Below are 26,159 nucleotides of genomic sequence, written 5' to 3' on the forward strand. Positions count from 1 at the left end.
TCACGGTCACAGGAAAACAAAACACCCAAAATGGAGCAGTTATTAATTCAATAAATCCAGCTGCTCTCATGTGCCCTGGGCGAAAGGCAAAAGTTAAAAGCAGCTGCTCATTGACGACATATGTGACATGACCAGGGTAAGGTAGCTGTTTTAGCACATCATTCACCACTTTTAAGGCTGACTGCACTCAATTTCTTAGACAATCTACACACCATTTTCAGTTCTGTACCTCTATAATTTATCACAACAGTACCTCAAGCATATAGATTGGGGGGGAGGGCAGAATGAAAGCAATTTACAGTATCAAGATGAAAGAAGCTGGATGGCTGGAGAAGACATACTATGTAAATCATATCCACAACTTCAAGGAATGTTGACATTATATTCTGGAATTAATTTTTCCAACATTCCTATGCAGGTCAAACAAAGGTAAATCTCATGTTGTCGTCTCCCCCCCCCTCCCCTCAACCTTGACTCCAGACCCTGTATCTGGAGTTGTTTATCAATATGTTAAAGAGGAAATTGATTCTGCCTCCCTCTTGCTCCTGCACGGACAATGGAAACCGTATGTACGAACCCTCCTGTTAGAAAGAGCAGGTTCTTGAAGTAAACATTAGCAACTAATTTATGCATCTGTCATCCAGCAGCATTCTCATGTTGCCAATTGTCAGTAGTATCTGAAATACAATGAAAATAAGCACAGCAAGTGCCCATAAGTAACAAATCAGATCTTACATAATAATGGCAAATTCCCTGTCCCCTGTCAGAACCAATCTTTTAAGAGGCCCTAAAAAATTACCACATAAATGCAACAGCCAAAGGGAAGCAGAAAATTCATCTCGACAACTGACTTACTGACTTCAGCATATTTCATGCAAACTGTTCTCTATTTTGCCTAACTAAATGGGTAAAAAATAAGTATGGAATTCACAGTGTGTATGAAATTTTAGAAAGAAACGCAGTGAGGCTATGTACACCACAACCACTGTCTTGGCAACCTCTGTCTCTGTGTACACTACAATCTCTGTCTTACCTCCAGTTTTAGGTACAGAGTATGGAAAGGGGGTGGCCAACTCCTTTTCAATGGGCTTATCTCCTTTAGACTACTTCTTTTTTGGTTGTGTGTGTGTTTCCATTACCTAGTTCCTGCTTTTATTCTGTTTCGTTCTCTAGCCTGAATTTACTCACTCTAACCCACATAAACCTTTTCATCATGGGGAATTTGGCCTAGGCTGGTGTTCCTCCTGTTGCAGGGCTAATGTCCTCTTCAAGATGACATCAGCATCAGCTCAGCCCTCCATTCCCACATGGCAAGAAAACATGGATTCTTCCATATTCCTTTCCTTGCTACAGGCACCATCAGGGCCATCTGGCAGAGAAGAGTCAGGCCACCCTGGCCCAACTCTTTCCAACTCTTGTAGAACCAATGGTGTCCCAGAAGGGACAAAAAAATGCCCCAGGCGGATTTGCGACACTGCACAGTACCATGGAGCTGCCTAGAGCATTTTTTGTAAATTTAAGGAATGCCTCTGGTGATGGAGTCTTGCGGTGGAATCTTGCCGCCCTGGCTGCCTTGTCCAGAGGCACAAGACCTGGGTGGACAAGATGTGCCAACCAAAACACTCCCTCGTGTGGTGCTAGGAAGTGGCAGGCCAATCTGCCTCAGGGCAAGAACCAGGCAGTGGCACAGCATGGAGTCTTCCATGTGGAATAGGTCAGAGAAAGCACTGGTGACATCCTCTTTCTCTGCTGATCAAGATTTTGTTGCTTTGCAGTGGACTTGACGTTTTCTCTCTTATAGAATTCTGTGTTCCTTGACAAGTGGGGGCCAGTAACTCTTGTCACTGTTCTTCATGCTCTTCCACAAAGCCTAAGCATGAGAGATGCCCAGATGTTCTCTCTGCTCGCCTTCCATTGACACTGTTGACAAGAAAATTAGGATGGGAAGATAGTCCCATTCTAAAGCCTTATTTTTCTGTCAAGTCACAGATGACTTATGGTGACCCCACAGAGTTTTCAAGGCAAGAGGTGTTCAGGCATTGTTTGACATTGCCTTCTTCTGTGTAGCAACCCTGAACTTTCTTGGTGGTCTACTATCAAAATACCAACCCTGCTTAGCTTCTAAACCTGATGAGATCAGGCTAGCCTGGACTACCTAGGTCAGGAACTTTAATGCCAACAGGTTATGAAGTATCTTATTGTTGGAGGCTTGCACCACCTTCAGTGATAAAAACCATAATACAATTTATAAACGTTATTTATTTAATATGCTGTATTTTAACATTTGAACCAAGATAATAACATAGAAAGTAAGGGCTGCTGATTCGATCAAAAAGGTCCACACACACAAACTGCTTCCCCCCTTTCTCAGCAGACTTCCCCCTCATGATATCACTGGGCTTTGCCTGACACACACACTCACACACACACACCACACACAAACACACACAATAGCATGGAGGAGATTTTAGGTCATAGTAGAAGGGGATAGTAGGGAAGTCAGGTTTCTGAAGAAGGAAATCCCTCAGCCTGTGATCATTTTATGCATGATCTGAACTAATATGTCAGTTGCAAATATAAAATGTACCTTAGACAATAAAACACCAACAAAAGAGAGCTGTTCCACCAGGTTTACAGTCGATGCCAAGTAGAACCATCCAGAAATGCTGGCCTTGCCAATGGAAACTGAAATAAGATCTGCTCCCAAACTTTGAACCCCCTTGTCTATTTTAATTGGGGGTAAATAATACAACACTGAGATTTTAAACTTTTTGTTTTAATGGTGTTGTTACACCCTCTCCCCCTCAACTTGCACGGAAAGGGTGAGTTAGAAAAATTGTCTGTCTGCCTGTGTGCCTGCCTTTCTCTCTGTCATATGCAATGTGTTGAGGCCTCCTACCCCTCGAATCCATTTGTTCTTTAGCAGAACATCTGGCTGGGGCTATGTATGCAGCCTTGTCAATTGTTTGGAGTTTTTTGAGGAAGTGCTTGCATCATCAGGGTTGCAAACCTCCAGATGGCCCCTAGAGATCTATTGCTATTGCAGCTGATCTCCATACAAACAAGATCAGTTCCCCTGGAGAAAGTGGCTGCTTTGGAGGGTTGTGCCCTGCAGTGATCCCTCTCTTCTCCAAACCCTGTTCTCCCCAAGCTCCACCCCCAAAATCTCCAGATATTTCTCAACCCAGAGTTGGCAACCTTATGCACCAGAAACCTCAAATGAGTTTTCTAATATAAAGCCAGAGCTGTTACAGTGTAGCAACATGAATCTATATAGTCTCATCACTTTACTGCAGTACATGGATTGCTACATCCTGCAGTAACTGGAGTGTCCAAATACTTTTCAAGGATAGCCGATGTATAGTATGACAGTCCCCCATGGATAATAGTTACTAAGCCCCTATGATCAAAGGGAAGTGCTGGAATAATTATATGCCTTGCCAGACATAGCTGGCTCCTGGGCCGTCTAGTGGGAACATAGGGTCCTGAAAAATCCCCAATCATGTTCAACCAGGGAAGAATAAAAAATAGCAGGGGTTTCTCCTCAGAATATCAATCAAATAGTCTGATCTATATTAAACTTCTGCTTTTGTACCCAATGAAGCACAACTTCCATAAGCTTATTCAAGGCTGAGACTAGTGGATCTGATGACACCTCCCCCCCCCCAAAAAAAAAGTTCCCTAGAGTTCTCTTCTCTACAAATCTTTAATTTGATCCTGTTCAGGGTTTTATATACATGATTGCAGGGAACAGCTCTGAGGCATTCCACAGGTTGCCTTCCCTGAGAAAGCCACTCCATTCCCCCTTGCTGATTCCGTGAAGGGTTTTATAACAAACACTGGAAACAATTTAAAGGAATATTGCTTACATCTATTGGTCCCTAGGATACTCCAGTTAAACTCAATAGTTTATTGGATCCAAAATTGCGGAGAGGTTTTAGTAGGATTATTTCCCTTGTTGACAGATTCAGGTACTAGTTAATAAGTCCATTTTGATTCCGTGGCTATTCCAGAAGCCATAACCGAAAGATCCAAAAGGATTTTATTATCCACAATTGCATGGAGAACAGGAGCACATGCACACCCAGAACATATTATGAGTTCAATAGGGCTCACTCCCCTACAGTCCCTTCATATATGTTGGAGTACAGAGGCTGGGTCTTTGTTAGGATCAGGACCTCTGTGCAGAGAGGGGAAGGAGCTTCAACCTTCTACAATAATTGTCTAGCCTAAAACAATCTTGGGCAGTATTGGGCCTGCTGCAGAACTCCATATTATCCTTGGGAGCATGTGGGTTTCCCCAAACAGTATCCCCTGGAAGTGTTTCAGATTGCAAAAATGGCACGTGTGGAGACCCTTGTTTGTGTGCATCAAGTCCTGACCTAAACAGGAATTGAGAACCTACACATGGGAACTAAGGCACATTATAAAGTACACAGGTTGAGCCAGTATACATAACACAATCCTTCCTGATGAACTAGCCTTGCTACTTCCTCCTTTTTTTCATTTATGTCACACCTCTCTCCTCTCCTTTTAAAACTCTTTAAGAAAAGGTCCTGGAACCCTGTTTCATTCCTCAGCACCAGAGTAAACTGGACAATAATAACATTAAATGATGTCTTGGTAGAAAAGATGCACTCATCTAAGTTTCTTATGAAATAACTCACTAACTTTGGCTCTTTTCTCTTGCAATTCTTTTAGTTATTCTTCAACTTCCCATATCTTCTTCCCATGATACGTGGTAATGTGGGATAAAAGTAATTAAACTCACTGATGACTCTGGTACTAAATTTGTCGCTCCACTGAAAAACAGACTTTCCCAGTTGGATGAGTTCTTGAAGCTGTGTATAGAATGAGACAGTATTTTGTCTTAGAATTTTCTGGCACAAAGGAACCATGAAGGTGACATGGATTGTGAGATATGAAAATAAAATAGTCTCTTTTAGGTTGGAAAGAGGATTTGTCCACCCTACAAAGGGTACAACTGTAGCCCAGTGATGATAGATTAAGGGACTGAAGGTGAAAAAGAGGCAGTTTCCATAATAAAATTTGTTAGAGGATCAAGATGAAATTCTCTTTTATACCCTGGAAGCCCTCGCCCTTAATTCCTACCATACAGTGGTGAACAGTGTGTGCTCAGCAGTAGAGGAAAGGCATAACATCTTGGACATGATCCAAGGATAAGCTTTGACACAGAAGCATGTCCCACTGGATAGAAGACTAGACTGTCTAGTTCTAGCTCAGATTAAGTTCAGCAAGATATTGCTGAACAAAGACCAACCTATTTATTGGTGCCTCTGGTGAAATTCCTCTGAGAATCAGCTTGGTGCTCCTGTCACACACATTATAATTCCCTATTAATGTAACTGTTAATGTTCTTACCCACAAAATATCTGTAGTTGAAGAGAAGTGATTTTACAGAGTGTGTCTAGATTATTATGTGTTACTGATATTTACAGTCAATAACTAACACCTGCCTCATTGGTACAAACAGTAGAGTTCTCAGACTTTTCTGCCCCATGGTAGGAAAGGGAGATTAAAAATGAGAAGTTTAGCTGAGCTTTCTCCCTGTAACTTACACTGCTTGGTAGGCCAGAGGGTCACTGAAAACTATACTCTTAATTTGATAAATTGCCATAAAGCTGACTGTGAAATACAATAATGCAGCATTTGTCTTTCACATGCTGACTCTTCATTAACAACAATAAAATATTTAATGCATTGGAAAAGAATCCCCCAAAGAATTAAGTCCATATATTGAAGACTATCTTTGTGTCTTTGAATGTTTTTGGTAGTAATGAGATTTATTTTTTTTACCCTGGTCTTAGACTTGATTACATGGGCCATATCCAATTATAGTCAAAGATCTATTCCACATTGCATTAAAACACAGGTAGTTGCTGACCATTTTCAGCAGACTGTGGTGCAGCAACTGGTAATGCTTCAACATTAAGGAAGGTGGAGAGAATAAGAATGGACTTTAACTTACCCAATAGATTTTTCAAAATTATATGTAAGACGTAGTACACTTTTTGGGGAAATCTCCGATCATAACTGGAGAGTGATTTTACTTAAGATGAAACCTTCTGGGCAGGCAAAGGCAAAAAATTAACTTGCAAATAAGTATACCATGGCCTAGCCATACATTGCCCATCAGTATTTTGTTGACACCTATTCCCTTTTGTGACTGAGGAGAGTTTTGAGGCCAGAGTACACACCAAGACCCCAACTTTAGGCCACAGCATTTCTACTTCAAGCTCTGGAGACCTGGACAATACTTTCTTATCTTCAGTAGACCCATTTAAAATGTGTATGATCTGAGACTGAGAGTACAGAACTTATTTACAAGACCTATAGTGATGTCACTTGGCTGAATCTTTATGTATTTTGTTTTTAAATCAATCAATTACACATCATGGCAAAATGACTAAAGAGTTCTGTCCCTTTGCTAGTGCTTAATAACAAAAGCTAATCTGTGTTGGGTACCTCAAACAATCATGCACAGAAGGATTTCAAAATCTAACCATCTTCTGTGATTATTCAAAGAGTGGTTTCTCCCCAAAACTGCTTCCCTAAAAACTCCCCCCATGGCTAAAGTCTGCATAAAGCTTTGCAAGGTTCCAGAGTTCACTGCAATTGCATTTGCAAAATGCATTGCAGTGATTGGCAAAAGGCAGGGTAGACTGACTAGAGAAGAGACAGAGAGAGTAGGAAAAACGTATATTTCCATTTAAAGTTTAAACAGTCTGATTCAGCCAAATCACCAAATTAGCCAAATTATGATTTGGGTTTCTCTGATTTTTCACATTTCAACTAATGGGATGTGCAGTTCAGATCATCCCTAGTACCAGTGTCTATTTAAACAGCACTAATAGTCATTATAGCCGAAGGATGAGAATTAATGAAGACATAACGAAGCTATATCTGTTTAATATTCACTGTAATGTCTTAGTGCATTTCTGATAGTCTCAATGTTGCCAGTAGATTTGATGATTTTCTATTCCAAAGTATTTCAGACTGAGCTGAAAAAACATTGAAAGGGGAATCTAGTTGAATGTCTTTTTTTAAATATGAAGCAGTAGGACTTGGGATAGTGGGGTTCTCAAAAGATTATTTTCAACTTGGTATGTTTAGGCAGATTGTCTTTCTTACTGTTGCCGTTTGCCATAACTTTTTCTAACTTTAAAAAAGAAAGAAAGAACAGAGAATATGCACGAAAACAGATTTGAGTTCTCACGTGACTTTAGGAATTATTCTATCCTCACTTCTGCAATGTGGAAGCAAGAGAATCCCATAAATCACCTCAGTCTCCAACTGAAGTTTTGATTCCCCTATTTAAAAAGTTATTTTGGTTAAGAGGAGTTCATGTGGTTTATACATTAGCAAAGAGAATAAGAAAAATAGGTGAGAAGGTCCTGGAGAACAACATAATATGGCTTTGAGCAGAGATTTGACAACACCAGCACATATATCTGATTCTCGTTTCTTTGCCAAGCAAGCTTCTGTCCAAAATCACCAATATGAGCCGTTGTAGTTAAAAACTGCATTATGTTACATTGCTCACTAGGACTACTTTACACAGCCCAAAACTTCCCATTATTCCTTCAAATCTATCTCACTTAACTAAGCCAGGTCAGGATGACAGAATATTAATTCAACATTTGGAAAAAAAACCCTGTAAAACCAGGGAATTCTTCCCGCCTGCATCTACTACTCCTTTTGGTTTTACTGAATCCTCCTCCTAGCCTTTGAAAATGTATTTCCCAGTTCAAAGTGTTCTTTGAGAGACAGGATGGAAATAGCTCTAGTCTACAGTGACCTAACTATTTTGCATTTTGGGAGCTTTCAAAGCATAAGGCACTGTGATTGTGAATAATGGAGTGAATCCCAGGTTAGAAACTTGAAGTACAACAACTGAAGGCAACACAAAACACACTGTTGTGAAATATAAACTGCTTTGTGAACATGTGTAGCTTGCCTTACTGGACAGGCAACATCAGTGGACCTCTGCTGTAGTTATTTTCCCGTGAAAGGAACAAATGAACAGCAAAACACAGCAAAGCTTTTCCCACGGAAATCTACCTCACAGGGTGGCTGTTAGGATGAAGTGGAAGAGAGGAGAATGATGCACACTGCTTTGTTTCCCTGTTTGAAATAACGTGAAATAGATAAAATACAATTATAAAGGAGTCCTAGATGAGCCATTGGTTATATGTCGAACCTGTTTGATTTATTTAAACATGTATATTCTTAAAACTTTTTTATGGGGAAGGGTTACCAACTATCTATGACCCTTTTGGTGGGCTTGCCTAAAGATTGTCTCCCAACCAGTCTGCAGCTGTGGCATCATCTGCCCTGTTCCTCCACCAGTCCTCTCACCTATGGACCAAAAGTACAATTCTCTATAACTGATGGGGGCCCAAAACAGGAGAAGGTGCCTGAAGAAGAACATAATTTCACCGCCTTCCATTTCACTTCCTGGAGTCACTGTTATTTGTGCTGCACAAGTGACAGTGGAGCACCCTTCCCAGGGATACTTTGGAACTCTGGAAGCACCTGGAAGCACACTTTGCTGAAAATGTCTACTAATATTATCCTGAACTCTAAACTTCCTTAGCATAAAAAGGAAAACAACCTGATTTTTAAATATTTGAATACACTCTGACAACATGTCTGTGATTGCCTCTGAGTTGGGCTTATTCTGTAGGAGAGGTATAAGTTCTCCCCTGAATTGATCATATAGCCTACATTGGAGTAATACATGTTCAGATGTCTCATCCACTTTGAGGGCTGTAATTCCAGTTCCAGAGCATTAATGTCTCTCCCAGGGATCCTTTTACATGTGCTACTCATTGCAGTTCAGAGGGTTCCCTGCTCCTTCAGCTAACTCCAGCAGCTTCAAGCTACCCACAGCCCTCTGTGGGGGGCAGTGGTTATTTTAAACTTTTCAGGAAGGTGGGATGCTGTTGACATCGCTGGCCAGTTGGGGCAGGCAGAAGGCAGAAGCAGGTAAGCAGGGCAGGTAGGCAGAAGGAATCCTCAGCCATTGACATCACTGGCCAGTTGGGGATGCTGCTGTGACTGGCCAGTGGGGAGGAGGTTGTGTGTGTCAGTAGTGGCCCAATCCAGCCTGGGATGCTATAGGTGGTGAAAGCAGTAAGGCTCCTTCTGCACTTGCACCTAGGAGCCCTGGGCAGATAGAAGGGAGGCTCACTGAAGGACTGTGTAGACCTCCTCATCAAGTGACACCCAGGGTATGCGCCCTGGTTGCCATACTCAAGATACACCACTGGGGTGCTGCATGCCCCCAGATCCACGCCCACTTCAGTGTCTCCTTCTCCTGCTCCACCCCTGGCACAGATGGAGTACCCTCAACAAAAAACAGCGCAACCCCTCTCCTCACTGTCAGATGCCCAGATCTGCTGACCTGAGTTGGTCCCTTTAAGTTGGTCATAGTGCCACTGCCTCCACACAATGAATTGATCATATAGCCTACATTGGAGTAATACATGTTCAGATGTCTCATCCACTGGCTGCTGCAGTGCAGTTGCTACAGAGGCAACCTCGGTTGTGATCAGAAAATACTGCAAATCCACTGACTTTGTCTGCCGGCTGCTCTGTAATTTGTGTCCATAGGGACTCGTGTAGCACCAAACTAATCACATGGCATTTGGCTGCTGTGGTGCGGAGAAGGCAAAGGATTGCTCTACACCTGTATGAAAATCATATAAAATGCAGAAACAAAACATTGCGCATTACATACAGGGACAAAAAATTAATGAGTTGTCTGGCAAGCTATCAAGGAATCACTCAAAAGGGTGCATCCTACTGAAGGCAGTGGCTTGTTTCCATAAGCCTCCAAGCTGTGCTTGAAAATCATAACCATTGAAAAGAGAAAACCACATCCAACGTTACAAATTATTGCATTTACGCGTGTGTCTGTGGGAGTCAGCATGGTACATCATTTTACTACAAAATACTCCCTGATTGTCATTGAGCAAACTTTCTATAGAGCTATCCCCGTCCATTTTTCCATGCCGCTTGCATTAAGGCATGTTAATTCAAAACACAGACGCGGCTGTGTTAGTATAATGTTACCAAGCCCAGCCTATGAGGCCAGCAGGCTGGCTCTTAGCTGTGACTGTCTACGGCCGTGCAGAAGTGCTTACAGCTGCAGTGACATGGCACTGAGCATGTTTTAAGATGAGTCCCAGTTGAGCAGCATCTTATCCAACCAGAAACAATCCCACAATCCAGCTCTTTTTAACTGATCATCCTTGTATCATAACAGATTAAGGTTGCAGCTATTTTGGATTATGGTTAATCTAACCTTTATCCATTCACATCTTCACCTGAAAGTTACAAGGACCAAGAGTCAATTGCTGGGGCATAATTCACAATGACACTGATCTTTCCTTCCTCACTCTAATTATCTGGATTAAGAATAACACTTTTGAGTAATTATTTTCACATTGGATAAACATTAAGCTTTCCTGGATTTATCTGAGCTTTTTCTTAACATGAAATAGATCCAACCAGGCTTATAAGGGCATAACTGACAGCAGTGACAGCTTAATCAAGGGAAGCCTAAACAACTAAAACAATAGGAAATGTTTGTTTCACGTGGTTTTGAAGGAAAATAAAGAAGCATCAGGAACCAGAAATTCAATAAACCCACAAAGAAGAAAAGAAGATACTATAAGGGCAGTTTAGTGAACCCAAACATTGTATTTAATATGGATGCAAAACAATTCCTTCCTTAAAGCAGGGATTGATGTTTGAGCAGCAAAGGGGTGATTTGTGACAACAGAATGTGGATCTTTATTTAGGGGGGAAATACAGTGTACATTGGAATGTGCTTGTTAAATTTATAATTAAAGTGAATCAGGTCCTGGCCTCAGGAATTGAGATGTGCTCCCCCCTCCTCCCTGGTTGCTGAATTGTTCATCAGAGACTTTCATAGACTGCCCAATATTGCGATCACAAACCAGCTAGAAAAAAATCTCCCAAGCTTGTCTTTGAAACTAGCCAAGATCATATACAATTACACACTAAAATCACATCACAGAACCCAATTACACTTTGGCTTTGCAGATCCACAGATAACCTCTTAAAGAGCAAACTCCCTTACTGTGTCGACCCCTGACCCCAAGCTCTTTTTCCAATCTTCAGCAACACTATGTGTTTCTTTTCCAAAGTGAATGGCCAAGACTTGGAACAGCCATGAGAGGGGAAATAAGGTTTGGAAGGACAGAAAATATTCCGGCTACCTTTTTTTTTTTTTTCAAATTTAAAAGGAACATTTTGCTAATATGTGATCCTTGATTGTTAATGGATTCCATACACAACTGTTTAATCCCAGTGTTATTTATGAAAGAGTTTTCAGTAAGTAGTTTTCCATTTATGAAGGGTTTTTAATAATTTACAAGCAATAATTTTATATGGCTCAAAAAAAAAAACAGCTGTTGCAGAGAAAGGAGCCTTGATTCAACTAAATACTTTAACAGGTGTCTGGATATTAAAATGCACATCCATCCCATCATTATTTGCTAATGGTTTCTTCTAGTGAAGTCACCCTCTTCTTTTCTTTCTTTTCTTTTTCTTTTTTTTTGATCTTTCAAAATAATATTCACTATCAGCTGGATAATGATTTTTTTATTTTGCCATAACAGAAATAAAGTTATGGCCTCATATTGCCAATCACACAAACACCAAAAAACTTATACCTCTTATGACAAAAAAGCAATGAAACAAAACAAATGAGATGCTTATAACTCACTCTTTGGAAGGGATGGCAAAACAGTCTTCACAGAAATCCAGTTGAAACCTGTTGTTGTTGTTGTTGTTGTTGTTATTATTATTATTATTATTATTATTATTAATTTATTTATTTCCCGCAACTCCCAAACGGCTCGTGGCGGGTTACAGTGTCTTAAAACCCCATTAAAACTCCCATTAAAAGACTTAAAAATATCACAGCATGGCGGCACAATAATAAAATCCCCTTCCTACCCCCCTTCCTAAAAAAGGGGGGGTGGAGGAGAAGGAGGTCTCCTTCTCAAATGCTCTTTTTTAAGGACACATTTCCTGCTTCTAGGGTACTATGCCATGCAATTAAGGATAACAAGCAATCCCTGTGATTTGTGGCTACTGTATTTTACAGTTCATAAAAACATGAATGGTCCTTACATGCCATATAGATAACCAAAAAAACTCACAGTGCAAAAAGCATTTTGCCAACCAATGTTGGAGCAGAAGGGCTTGTGCCTAATTGGACTGGCTTGCTTCTTGTGCAAAAGCTGAGCTGTAAATGAGAATTTCTGAGGAAGATTTACTATGAATAACTTCTGAGGAACATCAACTAGTATCACAAGGATGGGACTTTTCTAATATTTGTAATTTAGGATCATATTATCAGTTGTGAGATTGTTCTGTTTATATCATATGTAAGGACTGCTTGCATTTTTATGAAGTATAAAATACAGTAGCCATGAATCACAGTGACTGCTTGTTATTAGGTTGGATACTGTGATCCTGGCTTGTTTTTCAAATGAATGATGTCAGCAAACTTAAAAATTGTGCAAGATTGGGGGAAAGTCGCATGGTTGAAAATAAGCTCTTCTCAGTCTGAAATCCTGAGATTAGTACAAGCCAAACTCAAACAAGTTCTAAAGTTCAAACACTCTCTGCAGCTATTTTTTTCTTTCCCTAAATTTACTTGCAGCTGCAGTACTATGAATAGAAAGGGATGGCACCCGGCATAAGGACTTCTGGGACATGTAGTCTCCTGGAGCCCTTATTCTCTAAACCTTCTTCATCATGAAGTACTCAAGAGAGTGTGCTCTCCTTTTTTCTTCACAATTGCCCTTGAAATAGATTATGTATTGATTTGATTTTTATAACCTCCCCTCTCAGCATAGCCATCTTGGATAGGTAAGGCAATCCAATGGCAGGGAATCATATTAAAGATTTCGTGCCAGCAACATATCTTTATGTTCTACAGTTCCCCAAATACCACAGAGCTTTCACCCTAGTCTGTTTTATTTGCCTACCCTCAGCACTATTGGAAGGGAGATACTTACACATTCCCTACCCTCAACGTCTGTGTTTCTGCCAATTGAACACAGTCAAAACAGTGGAACGTGCATTATTATACTGTCCATTTTATAAGGACAGCCATTCTACATATCTCAAGTTACCAGGAAATTCTGATAAATTCTATACATATCTTCTCCCTGCAGACTACTTCAATGAAACTGCCTTCAAAGGTGTCATACGCTGTGCCTATTCCAAACTCGTAACTTTTATGTATAGTTAATTACACAACAATAAAGGTATGAATTATTATCTTTGTGTGTTAATTTTACATTTGTATGTATGTGTACCGTTAATTGTTGCTGGCTGATAGATTAGTTTGGAAGAGTGTGGCAAGCCCAAGATTACCCAGAATGCTTCATCCTGAGTTGGGGATTTGAATTTGGGCTTCCCCAGTCCTACCCAACCACTGCCAGGAAAAAAGAGAAGTTATTGTAACTGCATGTTAGTGAAGAATTGGGTTCAAATCACATGGGTTCATTAGGAAAGCTTACACAGTGTCTATGGTGTGGAGCTCAGATTCTTGAATCCATGAACTGAGTTTCATTCTCCTGCAAGACATAAGCACAGCAAAGAGCAATTATGTGAGCTTCACTTAGCCTGCCTATCCAGGGTTATCATACCTCTTTTCAGAGTCTAGCAAGAGGACTACAGAACCAGTGACAAAATACATCACATGGATGCGAGGACATTGTGACCAAGTCCTGACACCAGCCTGCCTGAGGGGCTCAGAGGACTGATCTAATTTTCATAGGGAGCTTATTCATATTTTACTTACCTTTAAAATGTATCAGTTCCATCCTTGAAAAGTGTGTACCTACTTTTTGTAGGTTACTGAATGTCCATATTAGGCCTAGCTGGAGGAAGTCTAACAAGCTGTTGTGCTTTATGAAATATTTTTTTTATTGAGAATAAAAGTGCTGATTGCAAATTTGCTAAATGAGAGTGATAGTGGTGTAGCTCCCAGAACTGCAGCCAGGATGAATAGAGAGGAGAACTGTTACTACCTGTCCCTAATGACAGGCTGAGTTCTTTTCTAAGAAAATAAAATGCAGCAGAGTAATTGAGATTCCTATGGGCTTTAGTGAAATAAAATGAGCTTCAAAGTAAAAACCCGATAAATCAAAAGCCAAGGGATATAGACTCAGCAGCTGAAAAGCTAACTTAATATCTCTTTGGCAGAACAGGCTGTTTTACACAAGGCTGCTCCGTCTCCAAAGCAGCTTCAAAGAAGAAATGGTGCATTAGCACAGGAAAGGATCTGTTGGAGGCATCTGCTGTGGGCCACAGGGATATGATAAGAAATGGCTGAAGGTATATTCTCTAGTGGCTCCTTTGGAAAGATGCCCAACAGGGAAAATTTCTAAGGCTAACAGAGGAAAGGGTGGCAACAGTAAGGGGAGTATTACATTCTAAATTCTGTGCCAATAGAACTCAAATTCTGCAACGAGAATTTTGCAAATGAGTCAAAGATGGGAAACAAGAAACAGGGATAGTCTGAAAAATCATGTTCTATCCCTTAAACCCAACCAGTTTGCAACTAGTATAGTTTAATGTGACCAGAATGAGACAGCTGAATGAGTTGGTTTTTATGAATATGACCAACAAAAAAGGTGAATAACAGCAACATTTTAAAGCTCGTGTTCTTGTTTAAAAGAACAAACCCCTACACCTTGTTCAATACCATTAATATGCCATGGTGTCTTATGTTTTGCAATGGTTGTGTTGGTAAGGACGATCCTGTGTCAATGGATGTCCAAAGGAGATTGGAAGTGGTGGATGTACTTAATATAGGAGATTAGTGCAACAAAAGGGCAAACTCATAACAACAGAAAGAGAAAAAATCAGGCATCCTTAATGCAATGTAAAGAAAAGATACAAGCTATGCTATAGTCTTATTCCTGCTAGTGTATGCACTGCCATTTAAACTCTGATATTTTCTGTTCCATGTGTATTAAAGTAAGAAGAATAATGGAACAGCCTGCCCTTTACATACACTTTCTTTTTAAAACAGCTTTCCCCAAACATTGCTCACTCTTGGCCCTTCGTCCTACCATTGGTTTATTATATCAACATGACCTAGTCTCTCTCTAAGTCTGCTTCAGGAAGTTGTAAAACCATGATCTTGTTTCAGTTATTAGGAATTTCAAATTGAAAATTAATCTTCCCCCTGAACTTTTAAGAAGTTCCTGGTATCATGAAAATAAATTTTGAAATCAACCTTTTTCATGTCCACCTGCCATCATTATAAAAGTCAAAACCATATGTGCTTCCTCTTTGAAGTTCTGTTTTGTCCAGTAACAACAGACCTTACACAACTATCTTTTTCCATTAGCACCAATCTTGCCTTAACTCTCTGAAACAGCCAAACAATTTAAAAGACAACAGTAGCCTGACAAATGCTTGTAGAAATTTGTGCTACTTATGCAACTGTTGACTCCAGTCTATGGAATTACAGTTGCAAAATTATGTCAGTACACTGTGATAAAAAAGCCAAGTGGGGAAAAAAAAAGCCAATGCATGTTCAACATTCCGGGCAATTTCTGGTTTGAATTATCAAATCAATTCTTCACTGGAGTGAAATTACTTGTGTTACAGAAGAGCCATTGTTTATTTTTTTCCAAATGGATGTCACAGCCTTCGAATTAATAATTATGATTAATGTGTTCAGATCCACTTATTTCATCCAGCAGACAAGCCAGGCTTCATGTTTAATATGGAGAACGCAAGTGTTATTGAGTTTTAGAAATCCACATTCTAATTCATGCTGAATGAAGTCATCATTGTTAAAAGGCCTACGTTAAATCATCCTATAGCTCTTCCCAAGCGAAAGTTATCAAAAACCTAAATTGTGGCATTAGCAGAGAAGGCTCCAAAGTTGTACAGAGTAGTTTTAGTCTTAGCAAAGATTGGTTATAAGTTGCCTGACTTTCAGTTCTTTTGAACTTAAATGTATAAAATGGAGGGCAGAAAAAACAAGACAAAGTTGCCAATGATATGTCTAATGGGGTGGGTGCGCATATTCACATATGCATATGTAATAACTAACAATTTACCAGACCATTTCTGCCCAAGAAATTTGCCTCTGGTTCCTGGTGGGTTTTAGAGCCCCCTCCACATAACATCGTCTTCATCCCAAAGCTATCCAGGGGCTGGCTCGAGTTTAGGCCAGATTTGCCTCAAGATGAGGGAAATTGCCAAAACTGGTTTTGCCACTTGTTATCTTGCTTCTCATCAGGGAGCAACTGGGAGCAAGCCCATATGGAGGGGGGAAAGCGCAATAGTCTCTGTAGCTTTTCTCCACCATGCCTAGATCTTCAAATATCTCAGATAAGAACAACCTGTCACTATGAATTGGCCTACACATGCAGCTGAATGTGGTGGTGGAGTAGGTTGACCACAACAGAATATTGCATTTTTTTATTTCCTGTTTTTTTTAACCTTGAACAAAAAGAAGGTGGCATGACTAAATCACTGTTGTATTATTTTTGTGCTTTCAAGGAATCCTTCTATGAGGCCTAAATATTATTACAGCCATTGTGATTGTACAATCACCTGTCTCCATACCCTCTTGGGGGCTATTCATTACAAAGAAGAGGAAGGTTCACCTAGCTTGATGATACTTTATTATCATCATCTTTATTATTATCATCATTATTATAACTATCATTATTATTAATTGAATTTATATCCCACCACTTCCCAAAGACTCGTGGCAGCTTACATTTAAAAAAAAACCCCTATATAAATTAACCACATTTAGCCCTGAGGCCATAAGACCCCCTACAAGGCACAAAATTGGTAGCCAAAATTCCCTCCCCTGAGCAGACCTCTCTAGAGGTGAGGGTGTTGATGTAATACCAAACTAAGCCTGAGGAGGAGCCATGTTGTTCTTAGCCCTAGCCTCAATCAAAGACCTGGTTGAAAAGCTCCATTTTGAAGGCCATGCGGAACTGTGACAACTCCAGCAGGACCCTCAGCTCTCCCAGGAGCTCATTCCACTAGGTCAGAACCAAGACCGAAAAGGCCAAGTGTATTTCCTTAGGGCCAGGGACCTCCAACAGATTAGTGCCCACAAAGCATAGTGCACTGCAGGGGGCATAAAGAGACTAGCGGTCCCTCAGATAGGCAGGGCCTAAGCCACAAATGGCCTTAAAGGTCAAAACCAAAACCTAGAACTTGATCCGGGCCACGACTGGCAACAAATGCAGCTGCCTCAGCATAAGATGGATATGGGCTCTCCAAGATGTATTTGTGAGGACCCTATCAGCTGCATTCTGTACCTGCTAGAGTTTCCAGATCAAGGACAAGGGTACAGTGAGTCCCTCTCTCCTCAGATTTTCCTAATAGTAAGACTGTCTGCAGAAGTAGCAGAAGAAAAAACAGGTCCTTTTAATGGAGCAGCCACCAGGATAACATTGGTGTACAGCTGCTGTTAGATCTTAAACAGTATGTTTTTATTCATTATTGTTGTATTATGGATTTGCTAGAGAAAGTGATACAAAATACATATCAGTAGCAGTTTCTGAAATAATTTCTGGTATTCTTCATCATCTGTGCTGTTACTTAAGCATAGAGGATGATGCACAAATTCTGAAAACTGACACCACACGCATCATCCATGACCAATTGGAGCCATATTTCCTATGCCATGCAAATTTTATTTGCTGGTTGACAAAGTATATAGAACTACAAGAGAATTTAATTCCGTGTGGATTCTCTAGCAGCATGAAATTAGTAGCTTTGGAGGCCTTTGGGAATAAGACAGTCCCAAAAAGCAAAATCCAAGTCATGAGGTTCAATTTTTCCATTAATCACTGAGAAATCAGCTGAGATTTAACTGAAAACTGAATCCCCTGTACTGTTTTCAGAATCTGAATTTTAAAAAATACACTTCTTAATTTTGGAACTCAAGATTTAAACTTCAGACTTCTTATTTTTCACAAAGACCACAGCTAGGGCTCTTTCTTTCAAAACAGGACTCTGTCCTAAGCATCTCTACTTGAAGTTAAGTCTCGTGTTAATCCATGGAGCATACTTTGAGAAAAGTGTTCTTATAGCAAAAGCTTTAAATCATCCAGTTTTTTAAAAAATTGCAAAACCAAAAATTCTCTGTTACCTTTCTATAATCTATTATTAAATCAATCAATCCAATAATTTAAAATCACACCAAAACCATTAGCCGAATCTATCTAAAATTCTTTAACATAGCTCCGAAGTGTGAGTAGCCATGACCAGCAGCCAACTTCTTCAACTTTCAAAAAGAAACATCAAGGAGTAGCATTTCTGTAAATGGTATGCCGAGTTTCAGATTTCCTTCCGGAAATAAAAATTACCGCAACTCCTTGGGATTTTTTGTTTGTTTGTTTGTAGTGTTCTTGCAATTTGCAGGGGGGGGGGATTCTCTAAAGGATTTTCTGGGCCCTTACATTACACCAAGATTGCTCTCTCCCAGACACTTGGCTTGGCTGTCTGGTTTGGCTAGCTCCTCTCTCACCCCCCATCCCCACCCCAATCCTCAGAGCACCTGCCAATATTGTTAGGCTGACATGCCTACTCCCACAGTAATCTCTGGTCCCTAAGCAACATCGACCTATTTATATGGGAAAATTCCCATACAAGGTAATATCAAGCAGATGAAAATGGAACTTCTCCAGGCCAGTTTGGGAGGAACCCAAAAAATTCCTGCTCAGCTGTGAGGTGACCAGGTGACCACACAGTTTCATAACGGAGAGAAGATGAATATTAGTGAACAAATGGTCAGCTCCAATGCATGGGAAGCTATTCAAAAGCTATTCCCTGAACTGACCTGACTGGCTACTTATCAGCAGGGCTGGCTGATCCCTGTCGCCTTCATTTGAAAAGATGCACTGACCAAGGCATGTTATATTGTGCTTGTTACAAGTTGTACCAGCTGTCTTTTGTCAATACATTCATTGTTCGTTAATTTTAAACAAAATGAAAGGAAAAAACCCTCTCGATTTATTTGAGCCTTTTAAAGGAATTTCAGTTTCAAAAATGCTGCTTGAGAGTTTAGATAACAGTTATACAGTTTTAAATAAATGTGATCTGGTAATTTATAGTGTGCCTGAACAGCTTGTGCTAATACAATCTATATATTATGCTAAATCTAACAGAAATTTAACTCCCAAATTGTCAATAAGTGTCAGCCTGCTTATATTTCCCCTTTCATATTATTTTTGTAGAGCAAACGTGAAACATCTTTCACACTACCTTAAAAACTCACACTAGTGAAATGTTATGACAAAGTATGCATAATAAATAGCTGTTCATTGTGCTGTGCACCTATATTGTATATTTTTCCAGAGACACGCTACAGTAAGGCCTTTCACAGTTTTAAGGCTTCATCATAGAATTTTTTTTAAAAAAAGACAATACTAGACTTTATGCCTCAGCGACAAATTAAATATTGTTACTGCCTTTGATGGTGTAATCCCAATTTCTCCCACCAACCCCAGTTGAGGGAAGAAATTATGGGTCCAAAATTAGTTAATGGAGGGGGGGGGATGACAAAAAAGAAAGTAATTGTGCTTCCACCCCACCGGCATCCACTTCCTAACAGGAGGAATGACCAGTAGGTGTGTGTGTGTGTGTGTGTGTGTGTGTGTGTGTGTGTGTGTGTGTGAGAGAGAGAGAGAGAGAGAGAGAGAGAGCAAAATTCAAACACAGCTCCTAGCCCTCCAGGCTTTTTGTGTGTGTGCTGAATCAGATCTCTGGAGCAGGGGTAGTCAAACTGTGGCCCTCCAGATGTCCATGGACTACAATTACCATGAGCCCCTGCCAGCAGTCGCTTGACTACCCCTGCTCTGGAGACTGCAGCTCTCTTGACATTATTTCTCCAGTCACTCTTTCTCCAGTCACTCTGTGCTTAGGTCCTGGACCCAGATGGCTGCTCTCTCCCTTTCCCTGCCCCTCAGGACTTTCCTGCATCTCCTTCTCAGGGACACAATACCTTTCCCTGCAACTCCGAAAGAGGGCTGATGGGCATACAATAGGTTATACGTCATCATGTCAGGTTATTGGTATATCATATAATTCACAAGGGTTTCCTTAGAGAGGCACCGTCACATTAAAGCACTGAAAGGCTAACCTGCCCTTCAGCAAAGGGTCAGATAAAAAGTCTGTCCTTGGACAGCTCAAGCAGGTTTGGGAAGGAGCAGGGTATTGAATCAACACAGCCCTGGGTAGAAGTACCTAGTATATGGTCATGTCATTTCACTGACAGCTGGTGGTTTAATATAGTGGAAAGAGGGGTGGCATAAAAATTATGATAAACAGACATGGAAACTCATTATATAAAGGCCTCAACACATATTGTGACTTCATGTTGCAGTCTGCAGATCCATTACTCAGTACAGAAATGCCAGTTTTCACAGATTATCTTGGGATACTTTGACAGTATCAATTCTATAGTGGATCATCATTTATCTTAGTCCTCTTATCACCGCTAGTCCACACAGACTTTATAGCCTCAGGAAGAGAATTAGAGAAATCATACCATAAGCTAGCGATGGTAGCTGGTATCTCTTATCTCCAAGGTATTTTATGTCTCCCTTTTAGTCCAGATGTAGGAACCTCCCATTTAGACCCAGCATTAAGAAATAGCTGTGGCATCTAAAAATTCACCTTGTTACCTTCCTCTCTTCAAATGTCATTTCCTGTATCACTGCTCTCTTTCACAAAATGGAATGGTCATTGCAGATGTAAAAAAAATTCATCCATTTGCTGCAGAACCTCAAACTAGACAGCTAGTCTGCTTGACCTTACTTGGTTTGGGCGTTCTGACAAGATCATTGCCCAAGGTGATATGGCTGTTCAAACATCTACAACTGAGCACTGACTCATCACCATGACAATATAAAGCTTCTGCTTGTGTGACACTTATATCTAATGATGTATAGCTATTCTCAGTGCTTTCTTTCATGATTAAACTAGTCACTCTTTTTTATGAAATAGGAAAATGTAAACTGACATGAAGTTCAAGAAATAGTGTCTTTGGCATTTCCTTTCTGATATTTATGTCTGTGACCACACCTAAATATGCCAAACACAAACTGGCCTCAACAAAGCATCTGAGCAAATGCTCAGGAAAGATGTCCAACAATGGCATTGTCTTTTTAAAAAGTGTTCAAGCGAAAGTGATGACATTTGATACAAAGAAAGCCTGACAAAGGATTTTTGAAGATTATGGTTGCCTCATTTATAATCCCCTAACTTCTTGTTGCTAGTTTTTAATCCACTCTCATGTCTAGACTGTTTCTTCTTTACCTCCAACAATGCTCTGGGAGACATTAAATCTGAGCTTCACATGTGGCTGTGCCTCTTTAGGAAATGTCAAAGCACAGCTTGGACTATTCACATTCCTAGGATTTTTAGAGTTCATTGTATTTGTGGGATTTTTAAAAGAAATCTGATAATAAAGGTAATTAGACCATGTGATCTTGGTACATGGCTTTCCAACGAAAATATGTATTTTGGAGACATAGCTTGCTTTTACAACATGGACTGTGGATATACTGGATCCTGGTCCAGTTGAAATCAAATACATGCTTAGGCTGATTAATGCAGACGGTCCCTGGAATCTGCACCATCATCTCTTCTGAGGTATTTTTTTCAATATCAAACCTAGCATAGCCAATTTTCATTTGAAACTGGATTATTCTGAACTGTGTCCATTTAAACATCCAATTTGTTCTTCAAAGATTTTTAAAATCCTTAGTTCAAATGAACATATGCCACTGTTCATACTGTGGAGCACCAATGACTATTTATTGAACAGGCTTCAGATTCATAACCCACTTTCAAGAATGCCTTTTTCATTCAGTCACATTCAGTAATGCTAATCATTTCTCATTAGAAGTACAATTCTCATAAATCTTATATTATAATTTGAAGGTTCTACTATTAAATGGAGGACCTTTCACTCATACTCCAGAACATTTTGGATACCTGAGGGATGATCTGAAGTGATCCATTTATATTGTGTCAACCTCTTGGACTGTTTATGCACTGGGAACTTCAGTGCTCCAGCTCTCGTATAGGAGCACAGATCTGGGGCGGATGAGGCACACCAGGCCAAATGCTTCCCCATGTGGGTGCAGTAAGAGGTGGGGCAACCTGCCACAACTAAAACTCCAGGCTGCAGCTTGGCATGAAACCTCCAGTGCATAAACGGTCTTGGTCTAACCACTACAGTCAATTGTTAAGTGCCTGTGCATGTTAAGAGCCATCAAGTTACTTCAAACTTATAGTGATCCTATGAATTAATGTCCTTCATGATGTCCTATCATTAACAGCCTCACTCAGGTTTTGCATACTGAAGACTGTGGCTTCCTCTACTGAGTCAATCCATCATGTGTCGGATCTTCCTCTTTTCCTGCTGCTATCATCTTTCCCCATGATTATTGCCTTTTCCATTGACTCTTGTCTACTTACAATTTAACCAAAGTATTTATTTATTCGTTATTAGATTTATACCCCACCTCTCACAACATAGCCGCCTTGAGACAGCTTACAGAATAAAACCATAAAACAATATATCCCCAAAAACCCCATTAACAACAATAACATTAGTCATAATATCCCTTAATTAAGATGGCAATAACAAAATCTCCCCAGTCCAACTTTCCTGATTCCGGCCAACCCCATGTCTTGATCAAATTCTAACCCTTGGATGCTCAGATAGGGTGGGACCCCAAGATTGAAACTATGGACATCCTCTCCTGGCCTCAACCAAATGCCTGGTGAAAGACCTCCATCTTGCAGCCCCTGCAGAACTTAGAAGGCTCCATCAGGGCCTTAGCTGTTCTGGGAGCTTATTCTACCAGGTTGGGGCCAAGGCCCAAAAGGCCCAGGCCCTGGTCAAGGCCTGGTGGATATCCCGGGGGCCTGAGACAGTCAACAGATTCCTACCCACAGAGCAGAGAGCCATGCAGGAGGGGTAAGCAGATAAGCAGCCCCTCAGATAGGTGGGACCCAGGCCACGTATAGCCTTAAAGGTTAAAACCTTGAACTTAATCTGGAAGAAGACCAGTAGCCAGTGTAGTTGTCTCAACACTGGCTGAATGTGGGCCCTGTCCATCCAGGTCCACCCTGATTGGCCCTCCCCTTCCAGCTCCCACCCTCCCTCCTTGCCTGCTAGAAGCCTTGTGGCTGCGGCCTCTATTGTCGTCCATGAAGAGAGAGGCAGAAACAGGGCTTTGAGGCCTGCAGGTATGCTCCTGCTGGGAGGGACCCGGGGGGGGGGGGATTTGCAGCCTCCCTGCAGGCCGCTAAGCCCTGTCACTGCCAGCGGGGGGGGCTTTCAACTCTCTTTAGCCCACTATGCGGGTCAAAGGGAGCCGCGGCCACCCTCTCACACCCTCCTGCCTGCCGCCCTATTCAAAGCCCATTTTTAAAATGGGCTGTGATATTAGTAAGTAAATATTAACTTTGTCTATTGAGGCAGTTCACATGATCATCCTCATGTCAATGAATGAAGCAGCAAAATGGAGTCTTCTATATGCAAATGACCTATGATCCTTCTTACTAAACATGACAACTCAATGACTAATGGGTCTATCAAATCAGTGCATGTGAATGTGTAAACGAATCCTCATGGACATGCATTTTGGTCTGTTTGTCAAATTTTCAGCATTTGTGGTCAATGTTCATATCATCTATGTTGATCCAAAGAACCAAACATGCCAAAGATTTAACCAGAGCAATTTTTCCTCATCATAATATTTAGGACTTCTTACTATGTGAGCACCCACCATCAGATACCAGAAATATGTAATCAGGGTGTGACTTCTTAAAGTGATGAAGATTATGCCATTGTGCCTTATAAACATTGTTGTATTGAGAGGATGCAAAGTAATTACAAGAATTACAGTAGGAGGTACAGCTAATCCACAGTTTTAAGCCATTCCAGTTGTCAAATGGTTCTTACACACAGTAAATATCAATTCTGTAATTTGCCAGGCTAACATTTTAGAGCCCTTCGTTAAATAATAAACATCATCAGGCACCACTGACTTGAATTCATTTTATGTATCCAAATATTTCTTGACATGCTCCTTCATTATATGGAACTGTGACTTTTTCCATCACAGATCACCCACCAAGGAGAAGTAGGTCAGTAGGAGGGCTTCAAAAGGAGAGCAGTGCGCAGTAAAGACAAACACAGATCACCCCAAAACTAAAAGCAGTCAGTGTGTGGGGAAGGGGGGATAAAATGGCAGAACTAAGTTGAAGCCTCCCTAAAAAAAGCTGTCCCCACAACAACAACAAAAACCCAAAGAGCAATCCCTTGTCTTATTACCACCCAAAGTGGACAGGGTGAAATAAACAGAAAAGAAAAAGAAAGGGAAGCAGACAGCAAGAAAATCCGCTAAACAAAAATGCTCTCTTCGGGAAAAATTAATTCAAATCCCAATGTTCCCACCCTTTGCAGCAAACGAACAAAAACTGAATTGGAACCCAGAGCAAAGCCCCCTGGCCCCTAACTAAGCTAGCCAAGTAATCCCCCTACCACATCCAGCAGCAAAGTTATTTTGCAAGTACACCCTTTCCATCCAAAACCACAATGCCAACAAAGGGAATGGACACTTGCCCTGCAGTTATATAAATCTGAGTGCCATTGTCATATATTGGAACAGTGTCTGGAGGGTCCTTATTTGTGTTTCCAAGGCTGGAAAACACCAACCCCGTTGCTGTCTATCATTTTTCTGCCAGAGATTTTCTTGGGTGAATTTCATTTTCTGAGTTGCCCCAAGCCATGCCCTAAAAGCTCAGAGATTTCTTCAGCGACCACATGCAAACCAAATGTCGCCTCATGAATTCCAGTCTGGCTAGAGGTCTGCACAAGTTTTGGCTTGTTAGGCAGTGTTTGGCCCATCTCTAGCTGGATGTTTGTCCCCCCTGAAACACAGGCCCTTTCAGTTCCTCGTGAGGGTTGAATTGGACTGGGAGCCAAGAAAATGGGGGGATGGGGGAGACCTTAGACACAAGGAAATCAAGCTGTATTTGGATGTGTACCAGCCTACAATTAACAGAAGGACCTTGCTTCTGGGTTCGCCCAGTTTGTGCCCATCCCTATATCCAGCACACTTAATGATGTCAGCAGCAACTTTAGCTGCTTGGCATTTTTTGAATATCAGATTTTAATTGACATAGTTTGGTCATTAGACAATTGCGCTTTCAACTTCATCCCTTTGTAGCTAAGAGTTTTGTTCAGGAGAGAGGTTCTAATGTGACATTTCATTTACCAACATCTGACATGGGTTAGGAGAGGATGGAAAATCTGACGCCTGCTTGAGAAAGCAAACATTATCACTCTGGGATTTTTTTAAAAAGAAGAAATGTGTTTATTTTTTTTAAAGAATCCCTTGCTGCTAATCGGTTAAAGCTTGGTCATTTCCTTTGGGCAAGCCTTTTAATTAATGTAATTGATTGCTAATTGTTTTTCAGAAAGGGGTTCAACAGTGTTTCAACTACTGAAAACCTAGAGGATTCTCAGGTAGTTGGAAACAAACGTGAATTAATCAAGGAAAACTGAGTGGGAGCTTTTGCAGGTACTCCTCCCCTTGTTTTGGTGGTCACATAAGAGAAGATAATATTGTGGAATGCTATACGGTGCATATGAAGATGGGGCAACTAATTTACTGCCTAAAAAAAAATCTGTAGTAAATATAGAAGGGATCCACAAATACTTCATTAAGTATTTGGAAGAGGAGAGGAAGATGCAATCAAATTTAAAGGAATTGCTGCAACCAGCTCATTAGTTCAGTGTTTAGGTTGCAGCTGCTCCTTTAAATGAGCCACAGTCTTACTCCCCTTCCACCAAAGAAGGAAGAAGAGGGACCTGGTGCTGTATCTGATCCTACTGAGTCCCTAGCAGGATCAGCATTTAGTCCTGACTTTCTCTTTAATGGGAGAGGACAGATGGTGCAGCGGATGCTCAGCCTAGATCCAGACTTTGGTCCCAGCAGGATCACAGCATGCCCTATCTCTTCCTCTTCTGGGGCCCCAAAGTAGAAGGTGAAGAACATGTCTCCCAACCA

At 40.7% G+C, this 26,159-nt stretch overlaps 1 protein-coding gene across 3 annotated transcripts in view; it reads right to left on the bottom strand.

Annotated features, from left to right (window-relative positions):
* LOC143819214 (uncharacterized) overlaps positions 1 to 26,159 on the bottom strand; it is a 184,512-nt gene that overhangs the window by 35,662 nt on the left and 122,691 nt on the right. The window contains exon 1 of one of the 3 annotated variants that reach the window (XR_013224865.1): positions 13,590 to 13,648. The exons of the other annotated variants lie outside the window; for them this stretch is intronic. The gene's annotated coding sequence lies outside the window, so the exon portion shown is untranslated. Of the gene's footprint in view, positions 1 to 13,589; positions 13,649 to 26,159 lie in introns of those variants that run through there. 3 annotated transcript variants of the gene reach the window in all.

Source organism: Paroedura picta, chromosome 10 (genome assembly GCF_049243985.1).
Source record: "Paroedura picta isolate Pp20150507F chromosome 10, Ppicta_v3.0, whole genome shotgun sequence".
Lineage (NCBI taxonomy): Eukaryota > Metazoa > Chordata > Lepidosauria > Squamata > Gekkonidae > Paroedura > Paroedura picta.